We start from the raw sequence: 27,767 nt of genomic DNA on the forward strand, positions 1-27,767 counted from the left end.
TGAGTACCCCGCCAGAGGCCGCCTATTCTTCCTCCTTCAGCCCTGAGGTCATTCCTCGATCAAGTGCACGACCATGCTCAAGAAAATTGCCGCAATGGGTGTTCGGAGATGAGCCGGAGCTGATCGAATACATGCACAGAGTTCCATTTCCTGGGAAGCCACTCCCACCAATCCCGACTGCAGAAAGGGAAAGGGCCCGTCAAGAAGCCGAGCTGGCCGAATTGATGGAAAAGCTAAAGGCCCGATACAAAGAACTCTACGCTCCAAAGCACGTACATTTGCCTTATGAAGAAAGAGTGCGGTATCAAGCAAATACCAAAGAAATGGAGGAATTGTACATCCGTAAATGAGATCACCCCCGAGAAGGGGAGGAGCCATTAGGAAGGAGAAGAGCAACTGTGACCAAGTTCGACAAGGTCAGAGGTTATGGGACACTCCTTGACTGCCCCATTGGGCAGACCATCCTCGTAAACCGGAGAGCAGTGCAAAGGCCATATCTCCATAAGAAGTTCTACACCTTGGAGGTGGGTGAAATTGTGGAGTACACCCCCGTTCAGAGCCTTCGTGGAGAATGGGCTGCAGCGGTCACCAGACCAACAGCCCCAACACAGCTTCCTTTCAAATATTTCCCGTAGACGGATTGGGAGTCCGATCCCTTCAACTTGAGGCCGACAAGGTCTGCTCCTAAAGCCTCCACCAGCGCACCCAAGGAGGAGGAGCTTCAACAGTCAAGTTCATCATCTTCCATGTACAGCAAAGAGTCAAGTTCATCATCTTCTGTGTACAGTAAAGAGTCAAGTTCGTCATTTTCTACAGATCATCGAGAGTCAAGTCCTGCTCAAGTTCAAGAAAGCAAGCCCAAATTGCGGGCACCAAAGACCGTACCTAGGCCCTCTAGGAGCAATGAGAGTTTGCCTCCTGCACAGGTACCAACGTATGTACCAAGGCCCTCTTCTGACCTGGAGAGTTTGCCTGCTTCCAGGGTACCAACGAAAGAGTCATGGGTTGCTCCTAATTTGGAGATGGTGCTCAAGCCCTATTGCCCCACTGTGATCCCGGCTAGTAAGCCTATAACCCCTTCTCAAGCTGCTTTCCACCACTCTATCCTCACCAATGTGGTGTGGCAAAGCTATGTTAATTCTAATCCTGCCCTTGATGTTGGCAGATATAGAGGAACCAGGAGAGGCACTACAAGAGTAAAGAAGAACATCTTCTAAAGAGACTTTAAAGTAATGTCTTATTGTTTTCTGTCTAACCATTTTTGTCTTACAGCAACCAAGTTCAAGAAAAGTGCCTAGCAGGACTGTGCTAAGATTGTTCCAGTTTAAAGTTCAGCAATGTAACTACTAAGCTTGTGCCTGACTATTAAGTCAAGAGACTCCTAGCCTGTAGGAGATTCACTAAGGACTGTACCCGGCTGAGTTGTGGTTAAGGCCGTGCTTACTTTTTCAATTGAACTCCTAGTGTAGGTGGACTGCTGATCCTTACACGCAATTTGTATTTTTTCTTTGGACTCTTAGTGTAGGTGGACTGCTGATCCTTACACGCCTGCTTCATGTTTATACCACCAGCTTCATAAGAACTCTTATGATAAATGTTGCACTTATCGGGTGAATGCACCTGAAACATGTTGGAGTGTTGATAAATGTATAGTAAATATGTATATGGTTCTGTACACAGAAAGATATCCTTGTATCTGTGTACATAAATAGTAAGTAAAGGGTGTACATAGAAAAATAGTCTAATGTCTATGTACATAAAAAGTAAGTTAGAGCTGTACACTAAATATCGACGTACTGCACGTGTACACTCAACACTAAAAACCTAACTAATTCTTGTGCATATAAATGTATAAAATGCTAAAGGTGTTTAGTAGGTAACCTCATAGGGGACACCTCGGCTCCTCCGAGGGTAGTATTATTGCTGCCGCCCATCGCTAACACCTGTCTCAACCAAAAATAGTAAGGAGGATTCCCTCTTAAAATAGTACTTGTACACCTAGTACGCTAGATTACTCACTTAAATGTACTACCTCAAAATTTTCTAGTACATACATCAAATAAATATCTCACTTAAGAAAACACTTAAGGAATTGTAGCATATTGATACACAGTTCCTGCCACTGTTAGGTACACTTCTTCTCTTCTTTCTTCTATTGCGTGTGTGAGATGCTCTGCCTGGCCAGTAGGTCCTCTTGCTAATACAGAATTAAACACGTAATCCTAAGAATAACCTAGTAGGTTGTTTTGAAAGTGCTCTAGGGGCAAGTAGCGTGTAGTCGATAGACCCTAGCAGCCACCCTTACTGTGACCTAGCTTCCGGCTAGCCAGTATACCTTTCGTGTACTAACTAACAGGTAACTTATTGTTGGCAAATAGAATGTGTGAGATAATATAAATGCCTAGTCAGCTTGAAGCTAACTGTATAGAAAGCTGTACTAATGTCTAGTTAGCCTCATGTATAGAAGTTTGTGCTAATGTTCAGTTTAGCCTCATAAAAATGTATAGAGAGCTAATAAAGTCTTAGGCAGCTATCTAATTGTCTAGTGAGGCCTAATTGTCTAGTAAGCTTCAAATGTATAATAAGTTTAAAAAAGTTGTATAGGAAGCTAGAAACTAAAGTATAGATGGCTTCTTTAAATGTCTAGATAGCATTATATGTCTAGATTAATTTCCAATTGTCTAATCCAGATACTAGGAAAGGTATCAAAAGAATGTAAATGTGTTTAGTCTACTTAGGATGTACACCAAATGTATAGATCATCCTGTTCTAGTCCTAGTCCCTCTGTCTCAGGGGACAGATGTTGAGGCCGACTTATCTTAAGTAAGGGGGTTTGTGGTGTCCCGGTACCACATCCACCTATGTATCTGTGGGTCCCCATAGCCAGAGTCCCTAGGACGTAGGGATCACTGTGATGTAGATTACACCTTGTTGCCTCTATTCCAGCTCATAGACCAGTAATTTATTTAAGGTTAATGTAAATAGGGTAATATATATGTAAATAAATGGTTAATTACCTGTTCCATAGCATTGCAGGACCTGCGGGTCACGTGACTAGGTAAACTCTATGGTATTAAGCTTAACCCCTTAAGGACTCAGGGTTTTTCAGTTTTTGCACTTTCGTTTTTTCCTCCTTACCTTTAAAAAATCCTAACCCTTTCAATTTTCCACCTAAAAATCCATATTATGGCTTATTTTTTGCGTCACCAATTCTAATTTGCAGTGACATTAATAATTTTACCCAAAAATTCACGGCGAAATGGAAAAAAAAATAATTGTGCGACAAAATCGAAGAAAAAATCCCATTTAGTCAGTTTTGGGGGCTTCCGTTTCTAAACAGTGCATATTTTGGTAAAAATGACACCTGATCATTATTCTGTAGGTCCATACAATTAAAATGATACCCTACTTATATAGGTTTGATTTTGTCGTACTTCTAGAAAAAAATCATAACTACATGCAGGAAAATTTATACGTTTAAAAATGTCATCTTCTGACCCCTATAACTTTTTTATTTTTCCACTTACAGGGCGGTATGAGGACTCATTTTTTGCGCCGTGATCTGAAGTTTTTATCGGTATGATTTTTGTTTTGATCTGACTTTTTAATCACTTTTTATTCATTTTTTTATGGTATATAAAGTGACCAAAAATAAGCTTTTTTGGACTTTGGAATTTTTTTGCGCATATGCCATTGACTGTGCAGTTTAATTAATGATATATTTTTATAGTTCTGACATTAGCAACTTCTGGTTAGCAACTTCTGGAGAACTCTTTATGTGCCCCCCCACCCCCCTTCACCCTGGCCCACCAATTGTGAGTCGCTTGTTGCCCCAAATGCCCAGTATCTATGGTGTCCAGGGTCTGCAAAGGGACCTTATGGGCCCTGTTGTGTGCTAGGGAGGGATCCTGAAGGATTCCTATCCGGAGTCGAGTGATCCCCGCTTGCATGTCTGGTTAGCGTCTCCATAGCCAGGGTATTAACCTCTTAAGGACCAAGCCCATTTTGGCCTTAAGGACCAGACCAATTTTATTTTTGTATTTTCGTTTTTTCCTCCTCGCCTTCTAAAAATCATAACTCTCTTATATTTCCATCCACAGACCCATATGAGGGCTTGTTTTTTGCGTCACCAATTGTACTTTTTAATGACATCACTTATTTTACCATAAAATGTATGGCACAACCAAACAAATATTATTTATGTGGGAAAATTGACAAGAACCTTTTTCAACCTTATGAAATATGTTACTATGTAATCCTCGCTGTGGAGTACGCTCATCCTGCTAAGCTTGTGGATGCTCTATGACTCCCGTATCTCCTCACGCAGGCTGCAGAAAGTACTCTACTGCTGAGAGTGTCCACACGCGATCCCTATGGCTCCATTGCCCTAGATGCAGTTCTCCTTTTGTTTGTAGCCCCACTCCTCAATCGCTGTAGTGTGTAGTATGGGGGGTTGTTAGTTCTCCTTCTCTTTGCTGGCATGTTGGGCAACTGGTAGGGGCACGCTGGTGCGGTCTTCACGTTGAGGTGGTCCCTCGTGGCGGTACAGTCCACGACTTTTCAAAAGAAGCCATCCAGCAGGTAAGTTTAGTCTTGAGTAAGCAGCGCATACGTGTCCACTTCAATCATAAAAATCGCTTCTGGAGGAACCTCGTACCTGCAGGAACCTGCTCTCACCTGCATGGTTAGGCCATTGATAATGGACTGGAAACCAGAACCACAAAGCCTGTTGACCGTCAGAGCTGGGACAGGTACAGGGATTCCTGAGCGGAGGGCGACATGTCGGGTCAGGTATATGGCGTTGGTGGCTGTCTGCATAATCAATCACAATAGAAACATTACCTATACTGATCATACAGTCCAAAATAATAAAGCACAAAATCCTAAAAATACCGAATTAGATGATAAAGGAAGAAACTATTAGTACTGTAATAAAGAAGAGGGTATGATAGAGCTGTCCATAGAGAGTACAGACTATAGCCACATACCTGAACCACATTGCCGAATACAACACTGTCCACGGTGTCCGGAGCCACATTCCCAGCAGCCAGAGCAGCTCTTGCGGCTATTTCCCCTAAATCTGTTGCAGTGTGGTCTTTTAGCGCTCCGCCGTAAGTGCCAAACGGAGTTCTTTTGGCCGCAACAATAAAAACACCTGCAAAAACCAGATGGAGTAGAAATAATAAGCAGTGGCGTCGCTAGGGTCGGTGTCACCCGATACAGTAGAAAATGTCAAACACCCCCACCCCCCCAATTACAACCCAATTAACTCCTTAGGGACACAGCAGGTTTTTGGCCTTAAAGGGGTACTCCGGTGAAAAACTTTTTTTTTTTTTTTTTTTAAATCAACTGGTGCCAGAAAGTTAAACAGATTTGTAAATTACTTCTATTAAAAATCTTAATCCTTCCTGTACTAATTAGCTGCTGAATACTACAGTGGAAATTATTTTCCGTTTGAAACACAGAGCTGTCTGCTGACATCATGAGCACAGTGCTCTCTGCTGACATCTCTGTCCATTTTTAGGAACTGTCCAGGGTAAAAGGAAATCTCCATAGCAAACATATGCTGCTCTGGACAGTTCCTAAAATGGACAGAGATGTCAGCAGAGAGCACTGTGCTCATGATGTCAGCAGACAGCTCCGTGTTTCAAATGGAAAATAATTTCCACTGTAGTATTCAGCAGCTAATTAGTACAGGAAGGATTAAGATTTTTAATAGAAGTAATTTACAAATCTGTTTAACTTTCTGGCACCAGTTGATTTAAAAAAAAAAAAAAAAAAAAGTTTTTCACCGGAGTACCCCTTTAAGAAAACAGACACTTTCAATTTTGCTTTTTCACTTGTTTTTTGCGCGACCAATTGTTCTTTGTAACAAATTTTTCCCTAAAATGTACAGTGCAAAAAAAAATGTATTATTTTGTGGGAAAATAGAAAAAAATCAGCATTTTTAATGCTTTTAATTAAAGGGTTTTGTTTTCATGCTGTACACTTTACAGGAAAGCTGCCATGTTCTCTTTATTCGGTGGGTCAATACGATTAAAATGATCCCCATGTTAACACACTTTTCTATGATTTGTATTCTGATCCCTCTAACTCTCTCATTTTTCCATATACAGGGCTGTGTGAGGGTCATTTTTTGTGCTGTGATCTGTAGATTTTATTGGTACTACTTTTGCTTATATGTGACTTTTTGATCACTTATTTGTTGATTTTCCTGTGACCAAAAAAGCTGCAGTTTTGGACTTTTTTTTGTTTTTTTGTTTACACCGTTCACCGTACAGGATAATTAACATTATATTTTAATAGTTTGGATATGTTTAATATGTTTATTTTATTTATCTTTTTTTGAGAAAAGGAGAATTTTTTTGGGGGGAAGGGGGCTTATTCACTTTTCGAAAAAAACTTTGACCTTTTTTTATGTCCCCATAGGGGTTAACAAAGGGGTTAAGAGGCTAACACACTCTCATACAATACACCAGTGGTCTCCAAACTATGGACCTCCTGTCTATGTCAGTGTTTCCCAACCAGGGTGCCTCCAGCTGTTGCAAGACTACAACTCCCAGCATGCCCGGACAGCCGTTGGCTGTCCGGGCATGCTGGAAGTTGTAGTTTTGCAACAGCTGGAGGCACCCTGGTTGGGAAACAATGGTTTATGTAGAGGACAGGAGCTTCTTAAGGGTCCTATACAGTACACATAGTGTCCCAAATGGAGCCGCCCTTACTTGGTGTCCAAAGGATCAGCTAACCCTGGAACAGGTAAGGAGTAGTACAGAACTTGTAGTTCCTCCCTGTACTGTAGGGGGCGCTGCCAGACAGCCAGTCAGTGCATATGCTTCAGTAAGGCTGGGTTCACACCACGTTTTGTTAAATACGATTCCCGTATACGGCTGGGAGGAGGGGGGCGGGGCTTAATCGCGGCGCCCGCACTCAGCCGTATTCGGGAACCGTAGTTAATGTATGTCTATGAGCCGACCGGAGTGAACCGCAGCCTCCGGTCGGCTTTGTTTTCGGCCGTATGCGGTTTCCCGACCGCAGGCAAAATGCTCATTCTGATTGGTCAGAACTTCCAGCCATTGACAGGTTTCACAGATCTGGACTGTCTGTAGCATTGTATGTTGAGTCTGGTTTTAAGTTACAATGGTCCAGAAAAAAACATTGTATGTTGAAACTGTTGTATGTTGAGGCCATTGTAAGTTGAGGGATCACTGTACACTGTGCACCTCCAGTCCATATTTAGCGCCTAGTATCACTCAGGCTGCTTTCACACTATAAAATGTATCCGTTAAACGTTATTTTGTGACGGAAGATAGTAACGGGAGAAATAGTGCATGCACTACTTCTTCCGTTCATTCTCCCGCCACAAAATAACGTCCGTCATTAATAACAGGCTATAACGGGTTAAAACGGATAATCTAAAAATCCCATAGACTATAATGGGATTTTCTAACGGCCGTTTAACGGACGATTTTTTTATAACGGAACACTGAACGGATCTTAAGGATGCGTTCCCACAGGGCATATACGCAGCGTATTTGACGCTGCGCAAATTTTACGGCAGCAGCGGGAAATACGCTGCGTATCTCTTGCTCACTATACACACAGGGCTTTCCGGCGGCAGCCCAATGTGTATAGTGAGTTTTGGAGGCAGCAGCGGGAAATACGCTGCGTATCCCTTGCGGAAAGCCCTGTGTGTATAGTGAGCAAGGGATACGCAGCGTATTTCCCGCTGCTGCCGTAAAATTTGCGCAGCGTCAAATACACTGCGTATACGCCCTGTGGGAACGCACCCTTAAAACGGATGGATTTTATAGTCTGAAAGCAGCCTCACTGCGCAACTGCCGAGCCCCTGACTGCAGTTGCACAGTGTGTGACAGGAATGGGACGGACGCACCGAAGTCAGGGTGTCACCCGATGCGGTCGGCCCACCTGCCCATAGCAACGCTGCTGATAATAAGCAATGTAAAAATGTTATTTCATTTTTTTTCAAAGAAAGCTACAACTCCCAGCATGCACTGTCTAGGATGTGAAAATCACAAGTGACGGATCAATGTTCGGATTTGGTAATCTTAAAATGTGGAAGCTCAGCACAGCAGCACAGTGTATTTCAGGAGAGAAACCTCCTAATCTAGTGCCATGTGTTGTATTTTTGTGATGACGTTATGGAGGGACAAGACTTTATATAACAGGGACAAGTGGGAGGACACAGTAGCCTTTATGTGGTCCCCAGCAGCACAGAGGGGGAGATTTATCAAAACCTGTCCTGAGGAAAAGTTGTTGAGTTGCTCATAGCAACCAATCAGATCACTTCTTTCATTTTTAAGAAAAGGCCTCTGCAAAATGAAAGAAGTGATTTGATTGGTTGATATGGGCAACTGGGCAACTTTTCCTTTGCACAGGTTTTGATAAATCTCCCCCAGAGTGTTTCAGGAGATAAGTGAAGTTGTAGGTGGCTGTGACTGGGGGCATTTATTACGAGATATAGGAAGGTTCTATCTGACGGGCTGCTTTATAACATAATTCCATTACATTTATACCTGGTGCAGGGCCTGGGGGCAAAACACGGGATTTATCTTGTGTATTCAGGACCCCTGAGTCATGTTCCTCAGGCCCCTTTCACACTGCCGTTGGTGCCTGGCAGTGTGACGGCCGCTGCAGAATAGTGAGAGAAAAATGACAGTATGTGCCATCTTTTTCTCCCGCTATTCATAACGGGTCCCGGCGGCCCCAATAATAGTAAATGGGACCCGCCGGGAACTGTTGTTTGTTGTTGCTCCCCATTAAGAGAACAGAATGCCCTGGAAGGGATAGAATAGGACTGGAGGGGCACATGACAGGGGAATTATGCAGCAGGGATAGGGTTAAATGGAGTTGAGCGGGAAGCTGTTAGAGGAAAGGGAGGAGTTAAGAAGGGGGATATAGGGAAGGAATAGGAAGTTAGGGTCAGTCGGGACGCAGGAAGGAAAGTGTACGGTCGACGGTGCTCCCTACCTGGAACAGTGATGGAGGAGATTCTGCGGAGGGTGAGAGAGGAGGCGCTGCTCCGTGGGCCCCAGTGGTTTGCGGAGCAGTTCCCCGCTTACGCTGCTCCAATGGTGCTGCCGGTGGCGGAGCCCGGGTCCCGGTCTAGCGGCCGGCGCTCTCGTCCGCCTGCGCGCTTGTCCCCTGACGCCTCTCCTTCTGCGCGGCGACCGCGGGTGAGCCCTTCGGCCGCTGCCGCTGGCGGGAGGGCCGGGGAGGCCAGTGGTGTGCGGCCTGAGGGTGCGCCTGCCGCGCTTGCCGGTGCGGCAGGGCGGAATGCGGGGCGTGCTGGCGGTTGCCCCGGGCTCGTCGGAGGGAGCGTAGATCGGCGGCCTGCTCCCCGGAGGTTCCGGTGGCGAGGGAGCAGGACAGAGGACGGAGGACGGCGCGTGCCCTGACTGACCCCGCCCCTCAGCTGGAGGGGCGGGCCTCGGCTGGCCTGGTGGTGACACAGGCCGAAGTTCATCGTGCGCCTGCGGCCCCTTCCTTGGGTGGAGGTCGGCGGGCTCCAGGAGTGCGTCCGGCTGCTGCTGCGGCGGGGGGGGGGCTGCAGTGTGTGTAGGTGAGGAGATCAGCCCCGCCCCTAGTGATGTCAGCGACGACGACCTGCTGCTGGCAGAGGTGCCGGTTCTTCCCCTGGATCCGCTGGCCAATCCCCTGCTCCCCTTCGGGGTTGTAGCGGGCGCGGGTGGTAGCGGGGTCCGGAGGCCCGCGGGTGCTGAAGTTGCTGCTGGTGGAGATTCGTCCGGTGATGCTGCTATCCACGCGGGCTGGGTTCCCCTGGCTCCTCCTCCTGTTGTCACCGTGAGTCAAGTCCAGGAGATCCGGAGTCGTCCTGCAGCTGGAGCTACGGCCGCTGGTTCGGTGCCGGTTCGGTGCCGGTGAGTACACCAATGTCTCCAGTTCGGCGGGTTTGGGGGTGGGGGCGGGTGGGTTGGGGGGATTGCAGTTTTTTGTTGATGGGTTGCATGCTTTGTTGCGGGGTAGCGGGTTGTACGTGGGTGGGTCGCCGTTACCTGTGTGGGGCGCAGCTGAGGGATCTGGGGGGCAGGTGGCTCCGGGGGTGGCGCTGGGGGTGGCTTCGGGGGGTGGCGCGGGGGTTCAGCAGGTGGGGACTCCCCCGGTGGTAGCGGCTTCGGGGTCCGGTGGGGGGGTTCGTTTGGCGGATGCGGCTAGGGGGGAGGTTTATGTGTGCTTTGAGGGCCCCTTAGGCGCACACCTCAGGGCTGAAGTGAGGGAAAAAATTTGGAAGCGGGAGTACGTGGATATTTTTTCGCTACTCCCGCTCGAAAAATTTAACCTGGATAGAGTGCGTCCGGATGAGTCGAAACGGTTGGAGAAGGTGGAGGAGGAGGAGCGTCGGCGGTATCGGCTGATACCGCGGACGTTCTCAAATTGGCTTCAGGCCTTCGCAATTTTGGCCTGTGTGGTGGGGGAAAAGTCGCCGGAGCATTGCTCCGGTCTCTTTTGTTATATGGATGCGGTGGGGGAGGCGTACAGGGTGTACGGGGGTTCGGCGTGGCTTCGGTACGACGAATAATTTCGTCAGCGTATGGCGGTGCGTTCTGACCTGCGGTGGGACCATAAAGATATTGGGCTGTGGATGCGGCTGATGGCCGCTCCGCGTGGGGGGGGGTGGCTTGCAGTCCTTTCGGGACGGCGCAGGGGGGGCTGGTTCAGGGTCTGGGCGGTCGGCGGGGGCCGGTAAAGGAGTGTGTTGGCAATTCAATGGAGGGAATTGCAAGTTCGGCGCTGAGTGCCGATTTAAACACGAATGTTCGGGCTGCGGCGTGGGAGGACACGGGCTGTCGCGCTGTTTCCGGCGGGGAAAAGGGAAACTGGGAGAGGTTGACGCGAAGAGGGGCGACCCCGGTGCAGGTGGGAAGGATGGCACCTTTTCTCGCCAGGTACCCAAATAGGGTTGCGGCGGAATTTTTGCGGTCTGGGTTTACGGAGGGTTTTCGTATCCCCTTCGAGGGGATGGGGTCAGGAAATGGGGCAGTTCGGAATCTGGTTTCGGCGTTGGCCCGCGCGGATTTAGTTGAGGAAAAGTTGTTGAAGGAGGTGTCGTTGGGTCGGATGGCTGGACCGTTTGAGTCGCCTCCGTTAATGGGCTTGCGGGTCTCCCCATTGGGTTTGGTCCCTAAGAAAGAACCCAACAAGTTTCGCCTTATTCATCACCTCTCCCATCCGGTTGGGGGGTCGGTGAATGATGGCATTGACCCGGCGCTTTGCGCTGTGTCCTACACCTCGTTTGATGCGGCGCTGGTGTGGGTCCGGAAGTACGGCAAGGGGGCGTTGTTGGCTAAGACGGATATTGAGGCGGCGTTTCGTCTTTTGCCGGTACACCCGGACAGCTTTGCGTTGTTGGGGTGCTGTTTGGGGGGTCGGTTTTTTGTGGATTTGTGTTTACCTATGGGCTGCTCTGTTTCCTGTGCGTTTTTCGAGCAGTTTAGTTCCTTTTTGGAGTGGGTGGTGCGGAGCGAGTCGGGTTTGGAGTCGGTTCTACATTACCTGGACGACTTCCTTTTTTTGGGCCCGGCTGGGTCTAGGGTATGTGCGATTTTGCTGCGGGAAATGGAGCGGGTGTCGGGTTGGTTTGGCGTCCCGTTGGCGCCTGAAAAGACGGAAGGCCCGTCTACGTCGGTAAAATTTTTGGGCATAGTGATCGACACTGTGGCCATGGAGTGTCGGCTGCCCGAGGATAAGCTGGGAGAACTGAGGGAGGCGGTGGGGAGGGCATGTCTGGTTCGCAAGTTGCAACTGCGGGAGGTCCAATCTTTGTTGGGCCGTCTCAATTTTGCGTGCCGGATCATGCCTATGGGGCGTGTTTTTTGCAGGCGTCTCGCTGCGGCTACGGCGGGTGTCTCGCGGCCTAACCACTATGTGCGGCTGTCGGCTGGGTTGCGGGCGGACCTGGGGGTGTGGCAGGATTTTTTAAGTCGGTATAATGGCCGTTCGGTGGTGATGGGGAAGCCGGTGTCAAGTGTGGATTTGGACTTGTATACCGATGCGGCAGGGGGCTGCGGGTTTGGGGCTTTTCTTCAGGGTCAGTGGTGCGTGGGGCAATGGCCGGGTGAGTGGCAGGAGGCGGGGTTGACGAAAAATCTTGCATTCCTGGAGCTGTTCCCGATTGTGGTGGCGGTGTTTGTGTGGGGTGAGATGTTTCGCAATCGGAAGGCGTGTTTCCATTGTGATAACATGGGGGTGGTCTTGGCCATTAACAACCAGACGGCGAGTTCTCCGCCCGTGGTTACGTTGCTGCGGCATTTGGTGTTAAGGGTGTTGGAACTTAATTCACAGGTGGTGGCGTTGCATGTACCGGGGGTGGATAATGCGGTGGCTGACGCTCTCTCTCGTCTACAGTGGGACCGTTTCCGGGAATTGGCGCCGGAGGCAGAGGTGACCGGCCTTCCGTGTCCGGAATGGCTGTGGCGTCTGGTTTAGAGGTGGCGCTTGCTTTGATCGGCCGCTCAGTGTGCCAGGCCACTTGGTCGTCTTATCGGCGCTGGTGGTCAGACTGGGAGAAGCTGGTGGGGCAGTTGTCAATCGCGGGCGCCACCGCAGAATGGGAGGCGGCCTTGTTGTTTTATGTTGGTAGGGCGTTTTGCGAAGGGGTGTCTCCGGCGGGAATTAGTCGACGAATGTCGGCCTTGGCATTTTGGTTTAAAGTTCGGGGTTTGACGGATGTTTCTAAGTCGTTTTTGGTGCGACAGGCGTTGAGAGGGTTTCGCAAAGGGGCGGTGTCCAGGGATGTGAGGCGCCCAGTGACTTTTCCGCTTTTGTGTCAGTTGGGGGTGGCGTTGGGGGAGATATGTTTTTCGGATTATGAGTGTCGCTTGTTTCGGCTGGCGTTTGCGTTGGCGTTTTTTGGGGCGTTTCGTATTTCGGAACTGGTGGCGCCTAGTAAGCGGCGTGTTGGGGGTTTACTTTTTTCCGATGTTAGTCTGGCTGATGGGGTGTTGCGATGTTTTTTGTGCCGTTCTAAAACGGATCAGGTGGGTCGTGGGGCGACTGTGTGTTTGGCGGCTTTGCGGGGCTCGGATATGTGTCCGGTTTTTTGTTATGCCGCATTTTTGGAAGTTCGGACAGGGGTTGTGGGTCCTCTATTGGTGCATGCGGACAGGGGGGTTCTTGTCGCGTTTTCAATTTGTTGGGGTTTTTCGGAAATGTTTGGAGATGGTGGGTTGCGGTGCGAGGGAGTATAGCTCTCATTCATTCCGCATCGGGGCGGCCACCGAGGCGTCTCGGTGGGGTTTGGGGCCTGACGTCATTCGGCGGATCGGGAGGTGGGAGTCGGAGAGGTTTCAACTGTATGTTCGTCCTCATTTGGTGTGAGTGCTGTGTGTTTTGGGAGTGCGGTTGGTAGTTTGTTCTTGTTGCTTTTGTCTTTCAGGTGCCGGCCCGGGACTGATTTGGATTGTCGGCCACTCATATGTGGTGAGGGGTGGGGTGAGGGCCGGTGTTCGCCCGGCGGGCCGCCAGTTGGGCTTGGAGAGTTTGGCAGGACAGGTGCATTGGTTGGGAAAGGGGGGAATGAGGTGGGCGGAGCTGTTGGCCAGGGTTCAGTTCTTTGTCCATTTAGATAGGGCCCCCGATGTCCTGGTTATACACCTGGGAGGGAATGATTTGGGTGTGCGGAGATCACGCGATCTGATCAGGGACATCAAGATGGACTTGTTCAGGTTGTGGTCGTCCTTTCCTGGCCTGATTATTGTGTGGTCCGAGATGGTGGCTAGGCGCAAGTGGAGGCAGGCTCGTTCGGTGGTGGCCTTAACCCCTTAAGGACCAGGCCATTTTATACCTTAAGGACCGGAGCGTTTTTTGCAATTCTGACCACTGTCACTTTAAACATTAATAACTCTGGAATGCTTTTAGTTATCATTCTGATTCCGAGATTGTTTTTTCGTGACATATTCTACTTTAACTTAGTGGTAAAATTTTATGGTAACTTGCATCCTTTCTTGGTGAAAAATCCCAAAATTTGATGAAAAAAATGAAAATTTTGCATTTTTCTAACTTTGAAGCTCTCTGCTTGTAAGGAAAATGGATATTCAAAATATATTTTTTTTGGGTTCACATATACAATATGTCTACTTTATGTTTGCATCATAAAATGTATGAGTTTTTACTTTTGGAAGACACCAGAGGGCTTCAAAGTTCAGTAGCAATTTTGAAATTTTTCACAAAATTTTCAAACTCACTATTTTTCAGGGACCAGTTCAGTTTTGAAGTGGATTTGAAGGGTCTTCATATTAGAAATACCCCATAAAAGACCCCATTATAAAAACTACACCCCCTAAAGTATTCAAAAAAACATTCAGTCAGTGTATTAACCCTTTAGGTGTTTCACAGGAATAGCAGCAAAGTGAAGGAGAAAATTCAAAATCTTCATTTTTTACACTCGCATGTTCTTGTAGACCCAATTTTTGAATTTTTGCAAGGGATAAAAAGGAGAAAATTTTTACTTGTATTTGAAACCCAATTTCTCTTGAGTAAGCACATACCTCATATGTCTATGTTAATTGTTCGGCGGGCGCAGTAGAGGGCTCAGAAGGGAAGGAGTGACAAATGGTTTTTGGGGGGCATGCCGCATTTAGGAAGCCCCTATGGTGCCAGGACAGCAAAAAAAAACACATGGCATACCATTTTGGAAACTAGACCCCTCAGGGAACGTAATAAGGGGTAAAGTGAACCTTAATACCCTACAGGTGATTCACGACTTTTGCATATGTAAAAAAAATATATATTTTTTTCACCTAAAATGCTTGGTTTCCCAAAAATTTTACATTTTTAAAAAGGGTAATAGCAGAAAATACCCCCCAAAATTTGAAGCCCAATTTCTCCCGATACAGAAAACACCTCGCATGGGGGTGAAAAGTGCTCTGCTGGCGCACTACAGGTCTCAGAAGAGAAGGAGTCACATTTGGCTTTTTGAAAGCAAATTTTGCTCTGGGGGCATGCCGCATTTAGGAAGCCCCTATGGTGCCAGAACAGCAAAAAAAAAACACATGGCATACCATTTTGGAAACTAGACCCCTCGGGGAACGCAACAAGGGGTAACGTGAACCTTAATGCCCTACAGGTGTTTCACGACTTTTGCATATGTAAAAAAAAAATTTTTTTTTTACCTAAAATGCTTGTTTTCCCAAAATGTTTACATTTTTAAAAAGGGTAATAGCGGAAAATACCCCCCAAAATTTGAAGCCCAATTTCTCCCGATTCAGAAAACACCCCATATGGGGGTGAAAAGTGCTCTGCTGGCGCACTACAGGTCTCAGAAGAGAAGGAGTAACATTTGGCTTTTTGAAAGCAAATTTTGCTCTGGGGGCATGCTGCATTTAGGAAGCCCCTATGGTGCCAGAACAGCAAAAAAAAAAACACATGGCATACCATTTTGGAAACTAGACCCCTCGGGGAACGTAACAAGGGGTAATGTGAACCTTAATACCCTACAGGTGTTTCACGACTTTTGCATATGTAAAAAAATATATATTTTTTTTACCTAAAATGCTTGGTTTCCCAAAATTTTTACAATTTTAAAAAGGGTAATAGCAGAAAATACCACCCAAAATTTGAAGCCCAATTTCTCCCGATTCAGAAAACACCCCATATGGGTGTGAAAAGTGCTCTGCTGGCGCACTACAGGTCTCAGAAGAGGAGTCACATTTGGCTTTTTGAAAGCGAATTTTGCTCTGGGGGCATGCCGCATTTAGGAAGCCCCTATGGTGCCAGGACAGCAAAAAAAAAAACACATGGCATACCATTTTGGAAACTAGACCCCTCGGGGAACGTAACAAGGGGTAATTTGAACCTTAATACCCTACAGGTGTTTCACGACTTTTGCATATGTAAAAAAATATATATTTTTTTTACCTAAAATGCTTGTTTTCCCAAAAATTTTACATTTTTTAAAAGGGTAATAGCAGAAAATACCCCCCAAAATTTGAAGCCCAATTTCTCCCGAGTACGGCGATACCCCATATGTGACCCTTAACTGTTGCCTTGAAATACGACAGGGCTCCAAAGTGAGAGCGCCATGGGCATTTGAGGCCTAAATTAGGGACTTGCATAGGGGTGGACATAGGGGTATTCTACGCCAGTGATTCCCAAACAGGGGGCCTCCAGCTGTTGTAAAACTCCCAGCATGTCTGGACAGTCAACGGCTATCTGGCAATACTGAGAGTAGTTGTTTTGCAACAGCTGGAGGCTCCGTTTTGGAAACAGTGGCGTACCAGACGTTTTTCATTTTTATTGGGGAGGGGGGTTGTATAGGGGTATGTGTATATGTAGTGTTTTTTACTTTTTATTTTATTGTGTGTTAGTGTAGTGTAGTGTTTTTAGGGTACAGTCGCACGGGCGGGGGTTCACAGTAGTTTCTCGCTGGCAGTTTGAGCTACGGCAGAAAATTTGACGCAGCTCAAACTTGCAGCCGGATACTTACTGTAATCCTCCGCCCATGTGAGTGTACCCTGTACGTTCACATTGGGGGGGGGGGGGATATCCAGCTGTTGCAAAACTACAACTCCCAGCATGTACGGTCTATCAGTGCATGCTGGGAGTTGTAGTTTTGCAACCGCTGGAGGCTCCGTTTTGGAAACAGCGGCGTACCAGACGTTTTTCATTTTTATTGGGGAGGGGAGGGGGGCTGTGTAGGGGTATGTGTATATGTAGTGTTTTTTACTTTTTATTTTATTGTGTGTTAGTGTAGTGTAGTGTTTTTAGGGTACAGTCACACGGGTGGGGGGTTCACAGTAGTTTCTCGCTGGCAGTTTGAGCTGCGGCAGAAATTTCTGCCGCACCTCAAACTTGCAGCCGGATACTTACTGTAATCCTCCGCCCATGTGAGTGTACCCTGTACGTTCACATTGGGGGGGGGAACATCCAGCTGTTGCAAAACTACAACTCCCAGCATGTACGGTCTATCAGTGCATGCTGGGAGTTGTAGTTTTGCAACAGCTGGAGGCACACTGGTTGTGAAACACCGAGTTTGGTAACAAACTCAGTGTTTTGCAACCAGTGTGCCTTCAGCTGTTGCAAAAGCTACAACCCCCAGCATGTACGGACAGCGGAAGGGCATGCTGGGTCTTGTAGTTATGCAACAGCTGGAGGCATACTACTTTGGCTGGGGATGCTGGGGATTGTAGTTATGCAACAGCTGGAGACACACTGGTTTGCTACTTAACTCAGTGTGCCTTCAGCTGTTGCAAAACTACAACTCTCAGCAGTCACCGACAGCCAACGGGCATGCTGGGAGTTGTAGTTATGCAACCACCAGATGCACCACTACAACTCCCAGCATGCACTTTAGCTGATTGTGCAAGCTGGGAGTTGTAGTTACACAACAGCTGAAGGTACACTTTTCCATAGAAAGAATGTGCCTCCAGCTGTTGCAAAACTACAAGTCCCAGCATGCCCATAAGGGCATGCTGGGAGTTGTGGTGGTCTGCCTCCTGCTGTTGCATAACTACAGCTCCCAGCATGCCCTTTTTGCATGCTGGGAGCTGTTGCTAAGCAACAGCAGGAGGCTGTCACTCACCTCCAACGATCCTCGCCGCACAGGTCAGTCCCTCGTCGTCTCCGCCGCCGCTGCTCCTGGGGCCCCGATCCCAACAAGGGCCCCGGGGATCGGGGTCCCCAGCACCCGGGGTGCACGTCCCGCACCCGCTCACGTCCTCCGGAAGAGGGACGGAGCGGGTTGCGGGAGTGACACCCGCAGCAGGCGCCCTGATTGGTCGGCCGGTAATCCGGCCGACGAATCAGGGCGATCGTGAGGTGGCACAAGTGCCACCTCACCCCTGCTGCCTCTGGCTGATCAGCCAATAATTCCGGGTCACCGGGTCACTGGAGACCCGATTGACCCGGAATCCGCCGCAGATCGCTGGACTGAATTGTCCAGCGATCTGCTGCCATCGCCGACATGGGGGGTCATAATGACCCCCCTGGGCGATATGCCCCGATGCCTGCTGAACGATTTCAGCAGGCATCGGGGACCGGCTCCGCTCCAGATGGTTGCGGGGGGCCGGTAAAACACATGACGTTCTCATACGTCATGTGTCCTTAAGGACTCGTAAATGGAGACGTATGAGAACGTCATGTGTCCTTAAGGGATTAAATAGGGCTCGGATTAAGGTTAATAAAGTTGTTAGCAAATTCGTGGCCCGGAATGGGGGACTGGTGGTGCGACATTGGGAATTGGAGGGGGGCCCTTTGGAGTTCATGGCTGAGGATGGGGTCCACCTCAATGTTTTGGGAATGGATCTATGGATTTTGGAGATTCGAGAGGTAGTGGAAAGAGCCCTTAGTTTGTGGAGGAACGGTGACTAGTGAGGTGTCACTTGTCGCCGTTGTGGCGGTGGCAGGAGAGAGACCTGGAGGTACATGTGGATGGCATGGAGGTGATGGGATACAGTGTGGAGGTGGGCTGGGAGCGGTTCCCAGCCCGATGGAGAAATTCTTCAAGGGGACATGGGTCCCAGGATGGTCGGGCGGCCTCACAAAACGGTGCTCCTGTGCAGGTGCTCACGGCTAGGAGTAAGGGAGGCCCCATTCTAGTTTGGGCTCGGTAACAGTGCCTTCAGGTCCTCCTCCTCATGTATTAGGGACATGTTAACTTATGTTAAATTATGTTTAAGGATGTTTATACAATGTTTATGTATGATGTTCATACTATAGTTGCATTACAACGTTTTAATTGTGTTATTTAATAAAGGGGCTGCTGTGGCCTTGTTACCACCAACATTGTGTCTGTCGTGTTTAAGGTAAGGGGTTGTTATGGGGACAATGAGGTTGGTGGGAGGTAGGTTACAGCAGCTATAATATCCCCTAGTCAAGCCGTTAAAGTAAAAAAAAAAAGGGACTTTCTAGGCCGTTCATGACGGGGAGTAACGGCAGTGTGAAAGTAAAGTAGCCTTACAGAGTCATAGCGCTGATAGTGGAGTGTACAAATGTGGCACCCCAAGGTGCCTATGCCGTAACAGCATAGCACACTAACACAAGACCTTCAAGAACTCGGCCACTATAAAAAAAAGTGTGAAACATATGTCGCTCGTCATGAACGCACCCGCTGTATGTACCCCATGATTCCGTTGGAATAAAGCACAAAACAAATATTGTGGTGAGTGCAGCCTATTCTTTTCTCCAGTACTTGCATTGTGGAACTGTTCGCTATTCGTAGGCTTCTTTGCACCGACACAAGAGTGCTACTATATTGCTAATATCACACCCTGCACTACTATCTACTGAGGAAGGGGTCGTACAGATATATTGAGTACCCTGAAACGCGTCTAGATACATCGTTTATACAGCAGCAACAGCATTATTAAGAAAGCCCAAATATCCATCTGAAATATCCAGGACTTACCTGCAGTCAGGGCTTGCTACAGCTGCTGACGTCACCCGCCACAAGTGAGACCGCGAATCCTTTCATCCTCCATAGTTTCAGCCAGAACTGTGTCCATCGTGCTCCTCCAAGAACCCTAATCTAACAAACTCCCTGCTCCAGACAGAGCTGCAGCGTGACACCTCTGCCAGCGTGACAACTTCTGCCGGCGTTCCTCTAAGTCAGCACAGCGCAACATCAGCTGTCTCCGTGAGCAAATCTCCCAGTGTCTAGCTATTCATGCTACATCCATCAGGTCCGTCGCAGAACGTGATCACACTGGTGAGTGTATCAGCATTGTAACAATACAGCAACAGCGTGTCCACATGGGTGTTTTATACTTATAAGAACTTTACAATCTATTTAACCCCTTAAAGACGCAGCCCTTTTTCACCTTAAGTACTGAGCCCTTTTTCGCAATACTGACCACCGTTGCTTTACGAATTAATAACTCGAAAACGCATTTACCGAATATTCTGATTCTGAGATAGTTTTTTCGTGACATATTCTACTTTATTTTAGTGGTAAATTTTCGGCGTTACTTGCATCCTTTTTTGGTGAAAAATCCCAAAATTTCATGAAAATTTAGAAAATTTAGCATTTTTCTAACTTTGAAGCTCTCTACTTGTAAGGAAAATGGATATTCCCAATAAATTTTATTTTTATTCACAAATACAATATGTCCAGGCATGCTGGGAGTTGCAGTTTGGCCTTCCTAGTGGTTGCCACAGTAAAGATCACTTTACTTTCACTTTCAAGCCCCCCACCCTAGTTTCTAGTTTCCCTACTTGAGCCAGGATCCAGCAGTCTCCAGCGAAGATCGGGGGGTCCCCAGGCATCTTCTCCTCCAGGTACCGGCCTCCATCTTCTGTCCATGTTCCCCTTGACATCCAGGGATGGGCAGAACGGGGGGTTGCCATGGCAACCCACTGTCCTGCTCTGCCATTGGTCAGAATCAGTTCTGACCAATGGCAGGGGATAGGATGAGATCGCAGAACTGCAACCTCATTCCTAGCCCTCAGGATGATCGGGGCTGTCCCTAACAGCTCCGATCATCGATATTTTCCGGGTGATCGGGTCACCAGAGACCCGATCAGCCCGGAATAGCAGAAAATCGCATGTCTGAACTGACATGCGATTTTCTGCGATCGCCGACATGGGGGGGGGGGGGGGCGGGGTCTCAGGACCCCCCTGGGCGATGTGCTGGGATGCCTGCTGAATGATTTCAGCAGGCATCCCGGTCCCCAACCGGCTAGCGGCAGGGACCGGAATTCTCACGGGCGTCTGCAAAAGCCCGACGTCCTTAAGGACTCGGGATGCAGGGTGTATGCATACGCCCGGCATCCTGAACAGGTTAAAATCATTCAAAGTAATGGACATTTACCATCTGCCTTAATATTATTAATGGACTTTCTTTGAGATTAACTATTCTAATGCCGATATCATATAGCAACTATTGCAGAATAATTCATCATACTATCTATCACTAGGGCCCAGTGGTAGAAATCTATATTAGTAAAAAATAAATTTTGGTGCTTTTATTGTTTTTTTATGTATATTTTATTAATGTACTTATTATAATTTTATATTTAGTCACATTGTAATAAAATTCAGCATTTTTTCAAACAATTCTATTTTCATCAATATCATTGTGTACCATCTAGTATGGTGAGATCTTTGAGGTGTGGTTAATAATTTCTGTTCCATACTTAATCCCCCTGTGTTATTATTCCTCCTCCATCTTAATCCTCCTTGTACCATTATTTCCCCTCCATTTTAATCCCCTTGTGCTATTATTCCCTCCTCCATCTTAATCCCTTTGTTATTATTCCTCCTCCATCTTCATCCCCTTGTGCTATTATTCCCTCCTCCATCTTAATCCCTTTGTTATTATTCCTCCTCCATCTTAATCCCCTTGTGCTGTTATTCCCTCCTCCATTTTAATCCCATTGTGCTATTACTCCCTCATCCATCTTAATCCCCTTGTGTTATTATTCCTCCTCCATCTTAATCCCCTTGTGTTATTATTCCTCCTCCATCTTAATCCCCTTGTGTTATTATTCCTCCTCCATCTTTATCCCCTTGTTATTATTCCTCATCCATCTTAATCCCCTTGTGTTATTATCCCTCCTCCATCTTTATCCCCTTGTGTTATTATTCCTCCTCCATCTTAATCCCCTTGTTATTATTCCTCCTCCATCTTTATCCCCTTGTGTTATTATTCCTCCTCCATCTTAATCCCCTTGTTATTATTCCTCCTCCATCTTAATCCCCTTGTGTTATTATTCCTTCTCCATCTTTATCCCCTTGTGCTATTATTCTTCCTCATCTTAATCCCCTTGTGTTATTATTCCCTCCTCCATCTTAATCCCCTTGTGCTATTATTTCCCCTCCATCTTAATCCCCTTGTGCTATTATTCCTTCTCCATCTTAATCCCCTTGGTGGTGGTCGCCTTGGGGTGTGAATGGTGGTCGGGATGTTGCTGTTCGGGTTATAAAGGATGTTATTAACCCTTGTCAGTCGTGACGCCAGGGTGAGGGTTAAATGTTGTGTGTCTTGGCCTATCGCCACCCTTCCCAAGGATGATAGGTGTTTGCAGAATAAAGTATTGTCCACAACCAGAGCTTCGCTGAAAACTTGCATCAACTTTTACTGAAGATTTTGGCTGAGATTGACCGTTGGTTGGGACTTTGAGTAAGTTCTTTAGCTTGTAGGAATTTAGTATGCGCAGATCCGCTGGAGATGGGGGTTAAGTTTAGGCCCAGGGTCCTTGCCAGTAATTACGGAGAATTTATAAGAACTCACTGTGTAATTCAGCCATGGCCGCAAGGCTTTGGCCTAGTAATTGTCGTTGTAAGTTGCGGAGGTCCTACCTCATTCAGTGACAGCAACCCAAGAGAGAGAATAATGGCCGCAGCTCCCTTATATGGGCAGAGGCTGGCTGTTTTAGGATTGGTCCACGCCATCTGTCAATCAGCCTCACAAAGTATTGTGGGTATCACATGGCCTATGAACCTCCAAAGGTCCTTTGCATTAACCACAGAGACTAAAGCCTCATCATGTGACCCGCAGGTCCTGCGACACTAGCGCAAGGTAAGTACACTTTCTATATACATTTATTTACATTTAATTGTGCAATATATTAGTTATCTAAGGGGTGAATAGGGGAAGACTAAACCTGAGGACCCCACGGTTCCTAGGAACTCTGACTTTGGGGACCCATACCAAGATACTGTATGTAATACGGTACCGGGACACCACAAAAACAAAAATGGTACCGATAAAAACTACAAATCTCGGCGCAAAAAAAATGACCCTCATATAGCCCCGTATGCAGAAAAAATATAATAGTTCTAGGGGTCAGAAGATGAAAACAAAAAGGTGTAATGTTTTTAAAGTGGTAAAATAAAACAAAACCTTCATAATTCGGGTATCATTTTAAACATACCGTATTTTTCGGGGTATACCACGCACCGGCCTATAACACGCACCCTCATTTTACCAAGGATATTTGGGTAAAAAAAAGTTTTTTACCCTAATATCCATGGTAAAATGAGGGTGCGTGTGTGCGCGTGTATACCCCGATACACCCCCAGGAAAGGCAGGGGGAGAGAGGCCGTCGCTGCCCGCTTCTCTCCCCCTGCCTTTCCTGGGGTCTAGAGCCCTGCTGCCGGCCCTTCTCTCCCCCTGGCTATCGGCGCCGCTGCCCGTTCTGTCCCCCTGACTATAGGTGCCGGCGCCCCATTGCCGGCGCCCCATTGCCGGCGCCGATAGCCAGGGGGAGAGAAGCGGCGCCGACAGCCAGGGAGAGAGAAGGGGCAGCGGCACCCATTGCCGGCGCCGCTGCCCCGTTGCCTCCCCCCATCCCCGGTGGCATAATTACCTGGGTCGGGTCTGCGCTGCTGCAGGCCTCCGGCACGCGTCCCCTGCGTCGTTGCTATGCGCTGCACGGTGCGGCGCATGGCGTCAGTGCGCCGCGCCGTGCATAGCAACGATGCAGGGGACGCACGCCGGAGGCCTGCAGCAGCGCGGACCCGACCCAGGTAATTATGCCACCGGGGATGGGGGAGGCAACGGGGGCAGCGGCGCCGGCAATGGGTGCCGCTGCCCCTTCTCTCCCAATGGCTATTGGCGCCGGCAGTGGGGCGCCGGCACCGATAGTCAGGGGGACAGAACGGGCAGCGGCGCCGATAGCTAGGGGGAGAGAAGGGCCGGCAGCAGGGCTCTAGACCCCAGGAAAGGCAGGGGGAGAGAAGCGGGCAGCGACGGCCTCTCTCCCCCTGCCTTTCCTGGGGGTGTATCGGCGTATAACATGCACATAGACTTTAGGCTAAAAATTTTAGCCTAAAAAGTGTGTGTTATACGCCGATAAATACGGTACATAACAAAGATAAGGTGTCATTTTTACCAAAAAGTGCACTGCGTGGTAACGGAAGCCCCCAAAATTTCCAAATGGCTTTTTTTTTTCCCTTCAACTTTTGCACCATACATATTTTTTTATTTTGCTGTAGATTTTGTGGTGAAATGATCTATGTAGTTACAAATTACAATTGGTGGCACAAAAAAACAAGTCCCTATATGGGTCTGTAGGTGCAAAATTTAAAGAGTTATGATTTTTAGGAGAGAAAGAAAAAATGAAAAAAATAAAATAAAACAGCTCCCTTAAGGGGTAACCAACTGCCTTCGGAGAAGTAACAACTAAAATTTAACTCTATGTTAAAGTAGAATATGTTAAGATGGTGGCCCAGTACGGGAGGTGTTACCCCGTGCTCCTACTGTCCTGTCAGGCAGCATCCTTCAGTGTCCCCAAGGCCCCCTGCACTTGTTTCCCCATTGTAAATATGTTATACCAAACTACGGCCAGCGGGCCACATGCGGCCCGCCGAAGACATTTGACGTCACAGCTCGCACAGTTCAACTAAGCTGTAGGCCGGCAATAGAGGTAAAGGAAATGAAGAGAGTTCACTCACCGCTTCTGGTGCTTGTACTTTATTATAGGGTGCAGTAAAACAGCGCCTACATGGTTCTGTTCGGACGCCGGCTAAGACACGAACCTGTCCGAACATATCCATGTAGGCGCTACATTATTTGAATATCCTATGAGATCGAGCACCTCCGCAAGCTTCCTTTGTATCCCAAGGAATGAACTCGCAACAGTAGCCAAGCTTCAAACACAAGACAAATAGTGCCGACCGCTGTTTCTTTTTGCAAGTAAGCTGTAGGCCGGGCTAGCTAAGTCTTTCTTTTGCTAAGATCCTACGGGAGGGGGGAGAGAGAGAAAGAGAGAGAGAAGGAGAAGGAGAGAAAGAGAGAGAGAGAGAGAGAGAGAGAGAGAGAGAGAGAGAGAGAGAGAGAGAGAGAGAGAGAGAGAGAGAAGGAGAGAGAGAGAGAGAGAAGGAGAGAGAGAGAAGGAGAGATAGAGAAGGAGAGATAGAGAAGGAGAGAGAGAGAGAGAGAGAGAAGGAGAGAGAGAGAGAAAGAGAGCGAGATAGAGAGCAAGAAAAAGAGAGAGATTAATAGAGTGAGAGAAAGAGAGAGAGAGAGAGAGAAAGAAAAACAGAAAGAGAGAGGGGAAGAGAGAGGGGGAGAGAGGGAGAGAGAGAGGAGGAGAGAGAGAGGCACATAAAAGGGGACATTAATGTGAGAGAAACATGACAGGGGGGCATTATATGTGAGGGACACATGACAAGAGGGCCCCTTGTCATGTGCCTCTCACTATAATGCCCCCCCTGTGCTGTGCCCCTCACATATATATTGCCCCCTCATGTGCCCCTCAATATACAGGGTGCATTATATGTTAGGAGCACAGGACAAAGGGCATTATTATGTGAGGGGAACAGGACGGACTTTATTACTATGTGGGGGGGCACAGGATATAATTATTATTATATGTGGGGCACAGGATGGGGCATTATTGATATATGTGAAGGGCACAGAGTGTTTTGCCTACCACAACTATTGGGGCAACTATTAACAGAGAGTCCTACCCAAATTATATGGAGCCCCCTATATAGTTTGGGTAGGCCCCTCTGTGAAAGGGCACCTGCACAAGTGTGAGTCTGGGGTAAAAGCGGAGTTCCACCAATCAGACTGCATTGATCCACCAGTCTCCAACCAGATCTAGACTATCTGATGCACACTTGCATCACTTGTTACGACTAGCAGTGACAAATATGGAACCGGCCATTCACCATCTCATTAGCCAAAAGCAGGCCTATAGTTCCCATTGAAATACTGGTAAGTTTGTTGATTTAACTTTACTTGTTCTTCATTTTACATATTGTATTTGTTCCTGTTTTGTTTCTTCACTTCAAAATAAGATATATGCAGTGTGCATAGGAATGTGTTCATAGTTTTTTTTTTTTTTTTTTTTAAACTATAGTCCAGCCCTCCGACGGTCTGAGGGACAGTGAACTGGCCCCCTGTTTAAAAAGTTTGAGGACCCCTGATGTAAAGTGTTATAAAATGTAATGTTGCTGTAAGAGTTATACCATGTGATATGTCATGTGATTGTTACCCAGGAGGTACCAGTGACCAGGTGATCCCAAGAGTGACCTATGGGCTCCCTGCTAGTCTCCCCCATATAAGCCCTGGGTGGAGCTTCTCTCTCTTTGAGCTCTGCTCTTCTGCTAAGCTGAGGTCCAGTGCAGTCGCCTAGTGTGTGTGTCCAGAGTGTTGGAGACCTCAAAGTCCAGTCCTGCAGCCACCATCAAGTCAAGTAAGATAAAGTCACAGCTTTATGAGTCAAGTCAGTCCCTGTCATCTGTCAAGTCAGTGTGGTCTGCGTTCAATTGTCCAGTCCTACTACAAGTCCCAGCAAGCCCTTAAGTTTTCTGCATCACTGGTCACCTCCTTGGGCCCTGGCTGAACTATATAGACTTTACCATCTGTCTACCCTCAGTAAAGCTACTGTTATCCGTAACTTGGTGTTGGAGTCATTATTGCCCCCGTGCCTAGCCCATGATCCAGCGGTATACCTTCAGCTGGTTATAGGCTAAACCACGCCCTGGCATCACGAATACAAGGGGTTAATGCCATCTGCCCCTAGGGTAACAACATCTGCCCTGCACCACACACCCCGTCACCACAAAAACAAAAAGTGTACTGATAAAAACTACAGATCACAGCGCAAAAAATGAGCCCTCATCAGACAACCCCATATGCGGAAAAATAATAGTTCTAGGGGTCAGAAGATGAAAACAAAAAGTTATTTTTTAAAAGAGCAGAGTGTGGTGACCACAGGGTGTTGCAGTGTAGGTAGCAGGATCTGACTGAATTAACCCCTGGGGGCAAGATGTTGTTAACCCCTTAGTGTTCGGGACGCCAGGATGTGGTTGTTTCGGTATAGGGACCGCCAACAACCAGCCCAAAACTGCATGCAATGAAGGAATGTCCACAGCAAGGGTTTTGAAGTAACTGGAACTTTTACTTGTAATATGCAGGAAACAGTCTTTACAGTAAAGCAGTTTCCACAGAGGTAACTGGGACACAGGAAACCTCGCAGGCTTGCTTGGACTTGTAGTTATGGTAATAATTTACAGGCCACTGTGCTACTGATATAACTTGAGCTTGACAGTAGGTACTTGATTTGTCTGAAAGAGACGTATGCTGTTCATAGGGAATAAGGCTAGATTGCAGGGTTTCTATCTCGGTTTTTATTTGTGTTAGTGCCTCCTCCTCCTCCTCCTCCTCCTCATAGGCGATAATAAGTTTCATGAACCTCACGGAGGAGTCGGCCAACAGATGTTCCCAATCAGCTTTGAATTTCTCTGAAAAGATGGTGGAAGGAAACTTGTGGATAGGGAGGCCACGTGGGATCATATTGTGGTCTGCATACCTTTAATGTAGAGACATCCCACCAGATCTTAGATTCGGTTATAAGAGCCTCTTCTAATTCATCCATGTGTATCTTAAGATCCAATGCAACTTGTGTAACTGCATCAGTCGTGCAGAAAATATGAGACGTGTTCTGCTCTGGTCAACATCCGTGGATCTAAAGGCAGGAACTAGTAGCCATCCTCAAGTAATCTCCTTACTACTGGGGTGACACACTGTAACAAACCTCCTCCTCAAGTAATCTCCTTACTACTGGGGTGACACACTGTAACAAACACCCTCCTCAAGTAATCTCCTTACTACTGGGGTGACACACTGTAACAAACACCCTCCTCATGTAATCTCCTTACTACTGGGGTGACACACTGTAACAAACCCCCTCCTCAAGTAATCTCCTTACTACTGGGGTGACACACTGTAACAAACACCCTCCTCATGTAATCTCCTTACTACTGGGGTGACACACTGTAACAAACCTCCTCCTCATGTAATCTCCTTACTACTGGGGTGACACTGTAACAAACCTCCTCC

At 47.6% G+C, this 27,767-nt stretch overlaps 1 protein-coding gene and 1 long non-coding RNA gene across 2 annotated transcripts in view; both read right to left on the reverse strand.

The window, feature by feature from the left end:
- Nucleotides 1-27,767, reverse strand: part of LOC130294322 (3-ketoacyl-CoA thiolase, mitochondrial-like) — a 67,473-nt gene that overhangs the window by 35,941 nt on the left and 3,765 nt on the right. The window lies entirely within an intron of this gene.
- Nucleotides 4,691-8,764, reverse strand: LOC130294335 (uncharacterized). The gene is made up of 3 exons (XR_008848462.1): nucleotides 8,535-8,764; nucleotides 4,989-5,155; nucleotides 4,691-4,812 (listed from the first exon to the last, which is right to left on the reverse strand). It is a non-coding gene; the product is annotated as an uncharacterized LOC130294335 (long non-coding RNA).

This window comes from Hyla sarda, chromosome 1 (genome assembly GCF_029499605.1).
Source record: "Hyla sarda isolate aHylSar1 chromosome 1, aHylSar1.hap1, whole genome shotgun sequence".
In the NCBI taxonomy this organism is placed as follows: domain Eukaryota; kingdom Metazoa; phylum Chordata; class Amphibia; order Anura; family Hylidae; genus Hyla; species Hyla sarda.